Source organism: Ambystoma mexicanum, chromosome 1q (genome assembly GCF_040938575.1).
Source record: "Ambystoma mexicanum isolate Mex_15411 chromosome 1q, UKY_AmexF1_1, whole genome shotgun sequence".
Classification (NCBI taxonomy): domain Eukaryota; kingdom Metazoa; phylum Chordata; class Amphibia; order Caudata; family Ambystomatidae; genus Ambystoma; species Ambystoma mexicanum.
The window spans coordinates 1,015,705,427-1,015,720,152 of record NC_090922.1 but is presented as its reverse complement, the minus strand read 5'-3'; positions in this window follow the sequence as shown (position 1 = coordinate 1,015,720,152).

The following is a 14,726-nucleotide window of genomic DNA, read 5'->3' as shown; positions in this document are numbered from 1 at the left end:
TACCAATTTTTTTAAACCATACTAAAAACCTACCTCTTATCTGCCTTCTAGCTAACATTTTTCCCTCGCCTCTACCTTGCCTCTGTCCCTCACTTTCTACTTCCTCCAAGCTAGCACTTCATCCATCATGGTCACATCCCTAGCACAGCTGGTTGAGCTGCCTACTTGAACTTAAAAATGTCTAATGTTGGTTGTCCTTAATCTATGTATGTCCACCCATGCATTGTCCCCGGTGACTGTTCGATTTGCTTCCCCCTAAACTTGTTCAGAATGTCCCTTAAAAGTACTAAAGTACTAAAGCCTACCTCCTCAAGGCTGAATTACCCTCTTAACCTACCTCTTATCTGCCTTCTAGCTAACATTTTTCCCTCGCCTCTACCCTGCCTCTGTCCCTCACTTTCTACTTCCTCCAAGCTAGCACTTCATCCATCATGGTCACATCCCTAGCACAGCTGGTTGAGCTGCCTACTTGAACTTAACAATGTCTAATTTTGGTTGTCCTTAATCTATGTATGTCCACCCATGCATTGTCCCCGGTGACTGTTCGATTTGCTTCCCCCCAAACTTGTTCAGAATGTCCCTTAAACTCATCCCATTAATCCCATTGCAGGAAGCTCACTGATTACCGTCAAATCTGATTTCTAATCTGTTGTATCTTCTTTTGTGATCGAACGAGCATTGTTCCTCAAAGTATAAATAAATAAATAAAAACTATAGCATAGCTGTAACCTCCCTAACATCTGAAGAACGTTTCTGATATTAGTGTGCATGTGTGAATTAAGGATTAATTTGTAGTGCGATATATTTTGCAAGTGCTAGGGAAATAAATCTGGCAGTGTTTCTGGCTTCATTTTGGCATTAGCATATATTGTTGACTTTTTAAAAAATTAACTTCAGACTAGGGGCCTAATTACGACCACGGAGGTAGCCATGCTGCAATTTGCGGCATGGCTACCCCTATACTGGGTACAGGGTCCGGGTTCCCTGAATGGGGAAATACCCGGCCATTCCGACCTTTGAGGGCCCGGTATTTCCCCCTTCAGGGAACCCAGACCCCGTACATCCCCATTCCCATTTGAGCCACCATACGGCTAACCCCCTACCGCCTAACATGTAATGAGGCCCTAAGTGTTTGTACTTTAACCATACCAAATATTTGTAGGTTTCATTTTTTGAGATTGTAACCATAAATATTTTTGTATGGTGTTCCTCCCTAATGTGCATTGTATGTTAGCCGCAGTCATCTACTGCCATGATGGAATGTGTGCATTTGTACATGAGAATGTAAACAAACTTAAGTCATACATTGGTTTCCTGCTTTGAAGCGTGGTATGTTTATACTGACCATACAGTGTGGTGATGGGGTGTGCATGCGAGTATGCATCATCTGAAACTGCAATTGTGAATGGCATTTATTTTGTTCATGTCTAGTGTGTTCTTCATGATCTTATTCTGTGGTGATGGTATGTGGGTGTGTGTGTGTCATCTTCAAATGTGAGTGTGAATGCTGTTTGCATTATATGTGCAGTATGTTTGTCATTGTCCTGTAATGCTGTGATGATTGTTTTTGAGTGTCTATGCATACATCATATTTTACATACACACCAGTTGTATGTGACTAAATATTTTATATGTAGACTCACATAACAGTCATGATCAATACTTCTGGCAGCCCATCTATTGAAAGTCCATCCATCCACTGATCAAACCGCCCATGTATCCATCCACCCAACCAGCTCCATCCATCCATCCATCCATCCATCCATCCATCCATCCATCCATCCATCCATCCATCCATCCATTCATCCATCCATCAATCCATTCATCAGTCCATCAGTCCATCCATCAATCCATCAATCCATCCATCCTTCCATCCATCCATCCACTTATCCAAACATGCATGCATCCATCTGTCCATTCACCTTTCCAGCCATTCATCTACCCATCCATCCATCCATCCATACACCAGACAGCATTGAGTAGGCTGCTGATCGCGTGACTAGGCTCTGCCACTCAGTTTCAATGCCCAACTCCAGTTTTCACACCTTCTGAGTCTATTCTAAAAGACTCCAGGCCACCTCCAGGCAGAGAGCATTGAGTAGGCTGCTGGTCACGTAAAAAGGCCCTGCCCCTCAGTTGCTCCACCCACCTCCAGTCGTTGTACCTTCCAAGCCTCTACCTAAGGACTCTAGGCTAGCTGCATGCATACAGCATTGAGTAGGCTGCTGGTCATGGGACCAGGCCCTGCCACTCAGTTGCTCTGGCCACCCCCAGTTTTCATGCCTTCCAATCCTCGACTGAAGAACTCTAGGGCAGCTACAAGCAGAGAGCAATGAGTAGCCTGCTTGTCATGTGACCAGGCCCTGCCACCAGATTGCTCCACCCACCTTCAGTTTTCACACCTTCCAAGCCTCTACTAAAGGACTTTAGGCCATCTGCATGCAGATAGTATTGAGTAGTCTGCTGGTCATGCAACTAGGCCCTGTCACTCATTCGCTCCACCCACCTCCAGTTTCCACGCCTTTCAAGTCTCTACTTAAAGACTCTAGAACAGCTGCAGGCAGAATTCATTGAGTAGGCTACTGATCACATGACCAGGCTCTGACACTCAGTTGCTGTACCGACATCCAGTTCTCGTGCCTTCCAAGCCTCTACTTGAAGACTCTAAGTCAGCTCCACTCAAAGAGCATTGAGTAGGCGGCTGGTCATGTGACCAGCCCCTGCCACTCAGATGCTCAGCCCACCTCCAGTTTTCACGCCTTGCAAACCTCTACTTAAGGACTCTAGGACAGCTCCAGGCAGAGAGCATTGAGGAAGTTGCTGGTCACATGACCATGACCTTCTACTCAATTACATCACCCACCTTTAGTTTTCATGCCTTTCATGCCTCGAAATAAGAACTCTAGGGCAGCTGCAGAAAGACAGTATTGAGTAGGCTGCTTGTCACGTGACCAGGCCCTGTCACTCTATTTCACTGGCCACTTTCAGTTTTTACACCTTCCAAGCCTCTACTTGAGGACTCTAGCCCTGCTCAGCAAGACAGAATTGAGTAGGCTGCTGGCCAAGTAACCATGCCCTGCACTGAGTTGCTCCCACCACCACCTATTTAATCAGTCCTCCTTAGGCGTCACCATCGCCGCGTCCTCAGCAAAGAATGGACAAAGACAGGGGCCTCACCTGTTTGTGCCGGTTTGGGCCTGATAGGGTCAAGGACACAGCCTGCTAAAATGCATTTCACCTACAACTAATCACTACTAGTGCTACTTACCAAAAGACATCACAATATGTCTCCTCCATCCACAGGCAATCCCCACACTCACTGGGGTTCAAAAGGCCAGGTGCCCTTGGCAGCCCCAGCAAGCTACCCTTGCGAACGTCATGTCTCCATCCACCACTCACGAACCATATGCACATGCCCTCTTATGTTGATCAATGCTTGCTCAGCAGTCACTCACACTGCAGAGATCGCTGAACTCATCTTGCACAACAAACTTGATGCCCTCTTCATCACTGAAACATGGTTAGCCCATCCTCCCCACATGTTTTTAATGACCTCCTACCACAAGTCTACTGCATCAAACATGCCGACATTCCAGCAATGGCAGGAGGAGGTGTGGCAATCATCCACAAGAGCGATTGGCCATGCTCCATCATCCCCTCTCCCAGAACAAGCTCATTTGAATCACTCACCTGCCAGTTCCATCTATCGAACAAGGAATCCATCACCTTCCACCTCATCTACAGACCACCTCACAGGAGTGACTCTTTCATTGCAGCCATCTTCAACTTACCCTCCTCTGCCAAATTAGCACATTCTAGTGATGTATTTCTTGGTGATTTTAACATCCCTGAGTCGCAGGCTGACAACCACACTCAAAGCATACTTTTCGCACAGACCTCTTCCATGGATCTTAAGCAAATTGTGCTCTCCCCCATGCACAACAAAGGCAACACTCTATGCTTAGTCTTCACATCATCCCCCTGCATCACCTGTGAAGACCCTTTCCCACTTGACTGGTCTGATCACGCCGCCATCCCATTATCAGTCACCCACTTGACTATGGATCACAAAGGACAGGCTAAACGTCCCCTCACTCAACGTTGCTCATTCAAAACCTTCCCGGTCAATAAGCTGTAAGCAAACTTTGCAGACTTCCCCACCAAAGGCAATGTGCTCAGGGTGAGTGTTCCTCCCTTTCTACTGCTACCGCTCCATTTTTAAAACAGTAAAATCTTGGTTTTAATTTGTGTGATTCTCTGTTAGCTTCAGCCACATTGAAGCTTGTGAAGCCTATTCCCTCCTGTTTCCACCTCCCCTCCCAGCCGCCCCTAACCCCTGATTGAACTGCTGCCCTGTTTGTTTCATCTGGCTGGGTGTCCTTCTCACCAATGATCGGTGCAGCATTTCTTCCACCATTGAGCTCCGAGTGAGATGTCCTCCCTTTGTAGTGCACCCGCTCAATTTTGAAAACAGTAACATCTTCATTTAAATTTTTGTGATTTTCTGTTAGCATCAGCCGCATCGTGGCTTGCAGAGCCTATTCCCTTCCTGTTTCCACCTGCCCTCCTGCCTACCACCCACGCCTGACCCCTGATTGAACTACTGCCTTCTTAGGTGAACCGAGCAGGGCAGTCCCACTGCCTGTTGAAGCCCCTTTGGCGAAGGGCCCCGAGGAAAAGGGCAGTTCCCACAGTAGCAGCTCCAGAGGTTTTTGACAGTGTTCTCTGTGGAAGCATGCAGCGCAGTCGTCAACCATCAACCAGCAGCGACTGACAAGATACGAAATGTGCAGTCATGGGGAACAGCCATTACTGCTCCCTATTTACCTGTCCCTCCTTCCTTATTACTTCTATTATCTAATTCTGCAGTCTGCTGCACTTGGCAGTTGTATGTTATCCATAGCTGGCATTGGTGAATTGTCATAATTAGCCTGTGGGGCTTTCCCCTCTTCTCTAGGAAAGTCAAATCTGTGTGTTTTTGCATTTGCTGCTGTGTTTAAAAATTAGGCTTTTCCCCTCTTTCTAGGAAAGTAGAATCTGTGTGTTCTTGCATTTGCTGCTGTGTTTAAAAATTCGGCTTTTCTCTCTATTCTAGGTACTTCCCTCTGTCCAGATAACTCACTTCCAGGTGTTGTGCTTCTGCTGTATGATGTAATCTAGACCTTTTACCCTGGCTGGATACTTGACTCTTGATTGTTGCATTGTGTGGTTGTAGTTGGTATCATGCTCTGCAGTCCCTCCCTCTCTCCCTCTTCCTTCTCTCTGCACTCTCCCTCAATGGTGCTCTTGATCTACCATATCTTCTCGAATTGATATTCTATCACCTATCCTATCCCTCTGTCGAAGTCTGGAAGGAAAAAGTTCAAGAAGGATCTCCTGGTCTCCAATCCAGGCATGCCCGTTGCTGACCCTTATGTCAATGCTTCCAGGCAAACTTTCAGCAACATCCTCTTTGTTGATCCTTCTGCAGACCTTTGGATTCCCCATATCATCTCTATGTTTTCCCCTTTCTCTTCCTCTCCCAATAATGGTGGTACCCGTTGAGAGGTACTCTTGGAATCCGTCCTGTCCTCTAGGGTCATCATTAATGTCTACCTAAATTGCACTGTCATAGTCCAGGGCTCTCAGCCCAACCTCCTCCTTCTTGATAGGCATCTTCCGTCACTCATCAACTTCTCCCCTCCCCTGTTACTCCTCTTTATGCCACCCCTCCAGCCCCTCTGCCACCTCCGAAGGATATACCACACTCCTGAACCCCAAATCAGAAGACCTTCAAAAGTGGCAACCTGCTCCACTTAGCTATACTCAACTCTTGCTCTGCCGTCAAACACTCCTCTGACATCTGCCACCTCCCTGAAGCCCTTGACCTAGATGTAGTCGCTCTCACTGAGACGTGGTTCACTGCCAGCTCTGTCTTGAGTTTTTACACTCTCCTGCCTGAGGGTTACAAGATCCTCTTTAAGCCCAGGCCCAACCGGCCCAGGGGCGGAGTAGCCCTGATCTTCTTTGGGTCCTTGCTACTATCATACCCACTCAGGCCTACTCTTCTTTTGAATACTTTGTGTGCAGGCTTGGAGTCTCTCCTGGCCTCTCTCTATCTCTGCCCACCATTTAAAGGCCCCCAGGTCAGGTATTCCACTTCCTCTCATAATGGGCTGACCTCACCTTTTCTCTCCTGGCCTCTTCTTCCAAGCTTCTCCTCCTCAGAGACATCAATAGTCACCTCGACTCCCGTGATGTGGCCTCTGGGCTCTCATGCAACCTCTGTGATTCTCTTTCCCTCTTCATTCCTCCCTCCAGTCCGATGCACTCCGCCGGACACACCTTGGATGCTCTCATCTTTCAGACATCCCCATCTCCAACCCTCTCATTGCTCCTCTCTCCTGGTCTGATCCTTCTCTCCTGTCCTCTCACCTGGACCTCCTTTGTCCCCCGGCTAAGTCCCCTCTAGCACTGCCAGCCTTCTATGTCATTCAACCTATGAAGAGAGTGTCAGTTGCCACTTTTGCTGCCACCTTCACTCCCCCGATTACTCCTGCCACTGACTCTCACTCTGAGACAGTCCTTACTTACCTTTGACTCTCCATTTCCAACACGCTCAATATCCTTGCCCCTGTCATGAGGATCTTCATGAAACCTGCCTCCAAGTGCAACCCTTAGTAGGACTCCGACCTGGCCACTCTTTCACAGTCTGCGGAGCGGACGCAGAGTGGCAGCGAGTGGCAGTCCTGCAGTATCCCCTTCCTGCAGAGTCTGCCTTCCCTATCTTCACTTGGAGGCAGAGCTTTCCCTCAACTGCTCCATAACTACTTTCACAGTCCGCGGAGCGGACGCGGAGTGGCAGCGAGTGGCAGTCCTGCAGTATCCCCTTCCTGCAGAGTCTGCCTTCCCTATCTTCACTTGTAGGCGGAGCTTTCCCTCAACTGCTCCATAACTACTTTCACAGTCTGCGGAGCGGACGCGGAGTGGCGGCGAGTGGCAGTCCTGCAGTATCCCCTTCCTGCAGAGTCTGCCTTCCCTATCTTCACTTGGAGGCGGAGCTTTCCCTCAACTGCTCCATAACTACTTTCACAGTCCGCGGAGCGGACACGGAGTGGCGGCGAGTGGCAGTCCTGCAGTATCCCCTTCCTGCAGAGTCTGCCTTCCCTATCTTCACTTGGAGGCGGAGCTTTCCCTCAACTGCTCCATAACTACTTTCACAGTCCGCGAAGCAGACGCGGAGTGGCGGCGAGTGGCAGTCCTGCAGTACCCCCTTCCTGCAGAGTCTGCCTTCCCTATCTTCACGTGGAGGCGGAGCTTTCCCTCAACTGCTCCATAACTACTTTCACAGACCGCGGAGCGGACGCGGAGCGGCGGCGAGTGGCAGTCCTGCAGTCATGGCAGTCGAGGCTGCGAGGACTGCCACCTCCCCAAACTCCTCATACTCTCTTGCTGCCGACTTGGAAGCAAAGCGTTGGATGCGTAGTTCGCGTTCTCCTTCAATCTTGGAAGAACTGACTGCTGCGAAACTCAACCAAGATTATTGCTTCCCTACAGCTCAGAGTCCAATAGGAAAAAGAAGCAAACCCATAACTAAACAGCTTAACTACAAACAACAACGGAAGAAAGCAGCCGATCCTACGGCTCCTTCATTGGACTCGGCAAAAGAAGACCAACGAGTAACGACTCGTTCGCCAACTCAACAGTTAGGAGTGCCTACGCCATCGGCCCTGGAGGACTTGCAATCTAAAGTCCCATTCTATGGGAGTCCCGTGGACCCTGTGAACACTGTCCGACAGGCGCGCTCACCTGCTGGTCCCGGAGGGGATACCAGGTCCGCGCTGCCTCCAGGAGAGGATCCGGGTCTGCGGCACAGAGCGATGCCGTCTGGTGCTCCTGACGACCAGCCAATCACAGATATGGGGACCGGCTTCGGCGGCGGGAAGCAAAGTCAGCCGCACAGGGACAGATCAGCGGAGACTGAGTCTGAAGCGGCTGAACCCTGCAGCCGCGTCGCAGTTGAAGCCATCATACACTGCGACGCAGCGGCAGGAGAAGGAAACCCCGCCCTGGGGGGCATGGCCTTTCGGAACCTGCATCGAGGGCTTCCCTTGACCGTCTTCATCAGGAAGATACGCTCGATTTCCATGATCTGGGCGATCCAAGAACTGCACAAATAATGTCAGACAAGCCGTGCAAGACTCCAACGCCGGCATTGCCTAATCAAAGAAAATGCCCCAGACACTCGCCGACAGCCCGCAAAACAGCGGAAAACAAACGCCCCAAATGCGGCAAAAAATAAAATAAAAAGAGAGGACTGCTCTTACACAAGGGCATAGTCACACAAAAAAACAACAATGGCCTTACAGCCTACTTGAGCAGGACAGGAAAGGCAATGCAAAACGCCACCTCACAAAATTTGCTCACTAATTTCTTCAATCCAAAATGTTTTCAACATCCACTTTGTCCATTAGAGCTTACTGACACTGAAATCTTGGAGGCGTTGGAGGGTAGCCGACCACCGTCGAAACATAGAAAGATTGTTCATCGGACACTCAATCACCAATCGCTGGCGGCCCTTGCAACCTCCATCTTGCATCAAAAAGAGGTTCAACCTCCCAACATCCGAGAGCAAACCAGAATCCCGTTTAAACACCAACCACAGGCCCAGAAGGTGGATGGGAGGGAGCATCAATTAGACCCCCCTGAATCATCAAAGGTACTGCTTGGGATAAAGCCTAACACAAATGACGACCAGGAACTTGATGACCGCCATACAATCAATCCGAATTATATGGACTTTCAACCTGAAGCCACCAAAGAGCAAGTGCCTGCTCGATCTAGCACTCCACAAACTTCTACTGAAGAAAAACCTTTAAAGGTTTCGGCTGGATCTAACTTCAAGGTTACCGACGACCAGAACTCGGACATACAACCTTTTGTGTTTGAAACTCAAGTTCCAACAATCCCCAGAGAGGAAGAAACCCAACTTGACCCTCAAATTTCTCGACCAGACTTAAGCCCCCAGGCAGGCTACGACAAGCATGAGGTCACTCCGGTGGTGGGTTTGGCCCAACTTACCATGCCCGACAACGCTACCACTCCGGAAAAATCCAAATCCAGAAGTGCTGGCCGTGGTTTGGGAAGCCCAAAGCCAACTCCGGTTTTATTACCAGTAAGGGGCACTCATAGAAGATACTCTCTTGATCAACCGCCTACAAGACATCATCATAAACCTCAAAGGGCTCCTCTAACCATCCTTTCGCCACAAAGAAGCCCTAGTGACCAAGATAAATTTCCTTCAAAAGCCCCACCAGTGGAAAAACCTGACATTTTTTCCATCATGTCGGCAATCTCGATAGGTCTCACTCCGTTCACAAAACTCTATGAATCTTTAAATGAGACTCTTAAAGATCACACTTCAATTCAGGCGATGATGTACACTAAACTTATCTTCCTGGAGGGCTACGTGATGGCCCACGAAGAACGCTTGAAACAGGCCAAAGACCAAAACCATTACTTTACCTCATCCCAACACCAACCGAGAGATGTAAATCCATCAACTGTCGACTCACGGCACAATAAAATCTGTAGAGAGGTGGGGGAACAAACCTCTTTGCTTATAGATCTGACTGTGCAAAGTACCTCCAGAAACTCTCAAACCCAAACCGACACAACTCAAATGAAAATGACAATAAAATCATGAGTCTTAGAAGGAAGAAAGGAAGTTGTGTTGGTAGTCGATGACATCTCCCCTTCGGATCTAGGAAACTCCCTTTTGGGCAAAAGTACCGACCAACCCTTCCGGATCTTTACCAAAAACAACAGATAAGGACCAAAGTAAAAAGAGCAAAATACAATCTTCTAAGCCTAAGAAACAACAGGAGCCTTTGACTAAACCCAGAACAGAATCGAATAAAGAAGGGTCGGCATCTGCGAGAGGGGAGACCAGACCCCCGCAAATTCAGAGTACCATTACCATCCAAAGTACAGCTACCCTCTCTCCTAAAACGACTGAAGACTTTATGACCCAGGAATCCTTAATGAACATCAGCCTACACCCAGACGAGTGCCCCCCGCCAGATTCTACGGAGGAAACAGCTGAAACCCAAGGAAAAACGGTAACCCTTTTGGGCCACCTCCATAGTTCAGTCGTCAATTCAAACGAAGTACACACAAACCAAACCTCATCCTTCCTTACACTAGAAGAACGTTGTAACAAAATATCTCAAAACTTGAAGAAACCTGAAATGAAAGCGTCTGAACATCCGCCTACAACCCAGAGCAAAACCCAAAATCCAACAACGTCTCCCTCCCAAACGGTGAATGACCTTAGACCAAGGCCTAGCTCACACAGAAATCATACTTGGAGCCACGAAACTTCAAAAGAGGACCAGACACATGAAAAACTAACTTCTAAGGCAAAACCTGAACCAAGCCACCGAAAATGAGAAACTACGGTACCTCACTATCAATCTAAAACAGAAAAATATAGTAAGACCCCCCACGCCCCACAGGAACGGCGGTGGGTTTTTAAACTGGAACAAATTCCAAGAAACCACGACGACGTGATTTTGAATAGAAGTTCAGTACTAATACTGCTCAACTATGTGCCAAATCTGAGGATAAACTCTGACGACCTAAAGATCGTCAAACCGAGCCATAGGAAAGGAAGGGCGCAAACATACCTTCACATTACATCGACCACGATCAAAGATCTACTAAGAAGAGAAGCAAGAGAACTATTGAGGTTGGGATATGACCTAACAGAGTCATCAAACAGCAGCGATCATTCACGCAATAAGCCCCACACTTCAAGGGGAAATGAAAAGTCACAAATTCATCATTCGACAAACAAACCAAGTACTCAAAAGCTCCAAAGAAACAGGGAGTGTTCCATGGCCACAGAAAAGCAGAGCCAGAACAACGATATTACAGCGCATGTCTCAGCCTCCTCAAAGGGGCAAACTAAACCTATCTTGAAGTATGGCGAAATAGGGCAAAAAACTGACCCAAACAACCAATCGACCTTTATCAACAGTTCATCTTGGGAGAATCTGCAAAAAACATTCAGCCAATCGGTGCAACTTACAACGCCGGATAAAGCCGAAACCACATCTAAGTTGACAGTCAAGAGTCTATGGGCCTGGCTTCCTAAAGCATTGATATCAAGGAAGTCTAAATAGCAATTCAAGTCCCTGGACAACAGCCACATAGAACAGCAGACAACAGATGTGGTTAGACACGAAATCCGTCTATGTTCGTGGAACACCATGGGTTTCCACCACCTGACCAATCCAGGCGAAATCCACCTAGGGAACTACGATATACTCTGTTTACAAGAAATGTGGCTAACAAAACCTTTAGATGGCTACGAACTCTCACTGGTGCCAGCCTTGAAAAGCATGAAAGGCCGTCCATCCTCTGGCCTTCTGACAGCTATCCGCATGGGGCATGGCTTACAACTGGAAAAAGTTCTAAGAGCAAACCAACATCTTTTAGCAGTGCTTTTAAAATGGTCCCATCAAAGTGACCATGACAAGAAAGAACAAAGCACATCTCTGGCCATCCTAAACATATACTAAACATATCCAGCTAAAATAGAAGTGTCTACTTTTCTCAGAGAAAATGGAATCAGAAATCGATGAAATTTTGACAGTCCATCTAGTGACGCACATATTAATTTGCGGTGATTTAAACGCTGCATGTCCACAGCAAAAACTGAAAAAAGCTCAGACTCCAGCCGTTCTCAGAGGGATGCAGTGGCTTGACCTTATGAAATCCAGACAGTTTCAGAACTTAGACACGGTTTTCCCTGACCAGTCACATCCACCGACTTGGTACAACGGGGTCTCCGACTCATCAATCAATCATATATTTGTCTCACGACCATTCTTGGACCTGATTTCAGTCTTCAAGGTGAAACAAACAATGGCCAGTGACCACAATCCCTTAATTGTAGCATGGCAAAGTACCAACGACCCAGTTGAATCGTGGATCTATCAGGCTGAACTAAATCCACAAGGAAACAGATTACGCCTATCAGCGAAAGATATTAAAGACCTATTAAACAAGTACAACAAGGCCAGAACAAGTGAATTGGAGTTTGAGACTTTGAGACTGACTATGGCCCCCTGCTAACAACATACAAGAAGCCCAGCCTCACGAGATCTGGCTCCTCATTGGTAAAGCACTCGTACGACACACGGCTAGTGGAAAAACGACGAGAATACCGCAAAACCATTAGAGCTGCCGCAAAGCTCGATGTTAACCAAGCAAAAAGCGCCAAAGCGAAAGCAAAATCTACTAACCGCTCCTGGCTAAAATCACATCGAAGAATTCTATACCAACAGGACTCAGAAGCAACACTGAGAGCCATCTGTACAAAAAATTTGAAAATATTTTGGACATTAAAAACTCCAAGTCATCCACCAGAAGTGTAAACATCCAAAATGCTATTGGCGAAGTAACCTGGGAAAAGTATATAAAGGAAACCTTCAGACTACCTTGGGGCCAGAATCCCTCTATGTTAGAGAGCCAAGATTCACCCTGGGCTAAAATTAACGACCAAGAAGAAATCTTCGACTTAATAAACAACTTGAAAAACTCAAGGGCTCCTGGACCTGAAGGTATCACAAACATCGACCTGAAGTCCCATCCGGAAGCCTGGTCCTCCTTCATAAATCAAGTTTTTTCAAGATGCTCAGAATCAAAATCAATTCCTGCTTCTTGGACTACAGCTATGATTGTACCAATATACAAGAAGGGTGGCATTAACGATCCTGCTAATTATCGTCCCATAGCGCTCCTTGATCCGATAGGAAAGTTATTCGGTTCTTTGCTACTGAAAAGGTTCCAACAGTGGGCCCTGGACGCCGCGTGCAACGATCCATTCCAATCTGGATTCAAAAAGAACCTGGAACTACATCCTTTTAATAAGCATATTGAAAACTAAAGTGCTTGAAGGGGGGCCTAGGTTACATCTGGCCTTCATTGACTTTTCCCAAGCATTCGACAGAGTTGACAGGACTCTCTTATGGAGTAAACTGAAAAACTGGTCCTGTCCTGAAGCCATATTGAACCCCATCAAAGCGTTGCACACGAACACGTCAGTCCGAGTCAGACTGAACTGCCAAGGTTTACTATCAAAACCTATTGCGACTCAAAGAGGAGTCAAGCAGGGGTGTCCTTTGGCCCCCACACTCTTTCTGGCCTACCTTGGCGACTATCAAGCATCGGAAACCTCTGTGAGATCGTTCCCACCCCGGATGGGTCAACATACTATCAGTAGATTACTCTACGCTGACGATCTCATACTGATTGATCAAACGCCTATAGGATTACAGTGCCAACTTGACAACTTGTACGACTACGTAACATCTAACAACCTGGAAGTAAACAAAGGTAAAACAAAAATAGTTACCTTGGAAAAAACAACAAAGAAAACAGAAAAACTAGCGGCGGAGATCGAAAAAGTCCAAAACTTCGAGTACTTGGGCATCGTGCTGGACAACAGCAAAAAAGAAACAGCCATGCAAGAGCATCTAAGAATAAAAACTAGGAAACTTGCTACGCAAGGAAAAGCAATTGACCAGAAGCTAGGCCAATTTTCAACGATCCCAGCGATCGATTTTTACAAAATGAAGGTGGTTCCTGCTTTAACCTACGGTACAGAAGCGATGATACTGCTCCCGCACGAAATCTGGCCCAAACTCGAAGCTTATTACTGGCGAACAGTTCTCGGTCTTCCAACTTCTACACCTGTAGCTTCTTTTCGCAGAGAACTGAGTCTTCTGTCCCTTCAAGGGACTCTGAATTGCAACTCTTTATGACTTTATAGAAAAATCCTGCTCCCTGAAAGTCCACTGCTATATGGACTAATCAAAACAGAACTAGCAGTTGAATCAAATAAACCTGTACAAACCTGGAAGTCATACATCTCAGGGCTTTTGAAAGAAATCGAGTGTGACGAAGACGACTTGATCCAAAACACGGTAAAAATCATGAAAAAAATCAAAGAGTTAGACTGGATCACGACGCTCGCAAAAGTTGCAGAAAATAAACAAACACTCGGCTTGCCACCAAACACAAAGAAACTGAATGAATTACAGGGATATATCAAACAATTCCCCAACAGAAAAGCAAGAAACTGTATTTTACGAGTGAGACTGAACTTGCTACCTACAAACGAAATCAGAACCATCAGGGGTTTATCAAACTCACCACACTGCAGATTATGTCGCAACACAAATGAAAAAGAGACAGTTCGCCATCTCCTCTTGGGTTGTCCAGAAACAAAATCAACCAGGACAGCCTATATGCGGCATTTTTCATCTGATCCTTCTCTAGACAGTGAATCTTGTTGGTGTTCAAGAATGATTAGCGGGGACAAACCGACCTGGCTAACGGCTACCTCTCAACTTGTGCACCAAATCATGGCAAAATTGGACAGCTTGGCTCCTTCAGAAAAGATCTCTGTAAACCAAGGTCCTACAATCGGCTCTCCAATACCACGAGACCACTAGGGAGCCGATACTAGTGAACCGACACCTCGATTTATTGTATCCTTTTTTACTCAGTCCCATCCCGAAGAGGCCGTACAAGGCGGAAAAATCCAGTAGTCTTACTTCCTTTTTTAAAACGAAATTTGCACAAAAGACAAAACGAGACACGGACTATGAAAAGTTCTTTGTAAAAATCAATTTTTTATTTTTGATTCATACAAATAAATTAAAAAATAAAAAATA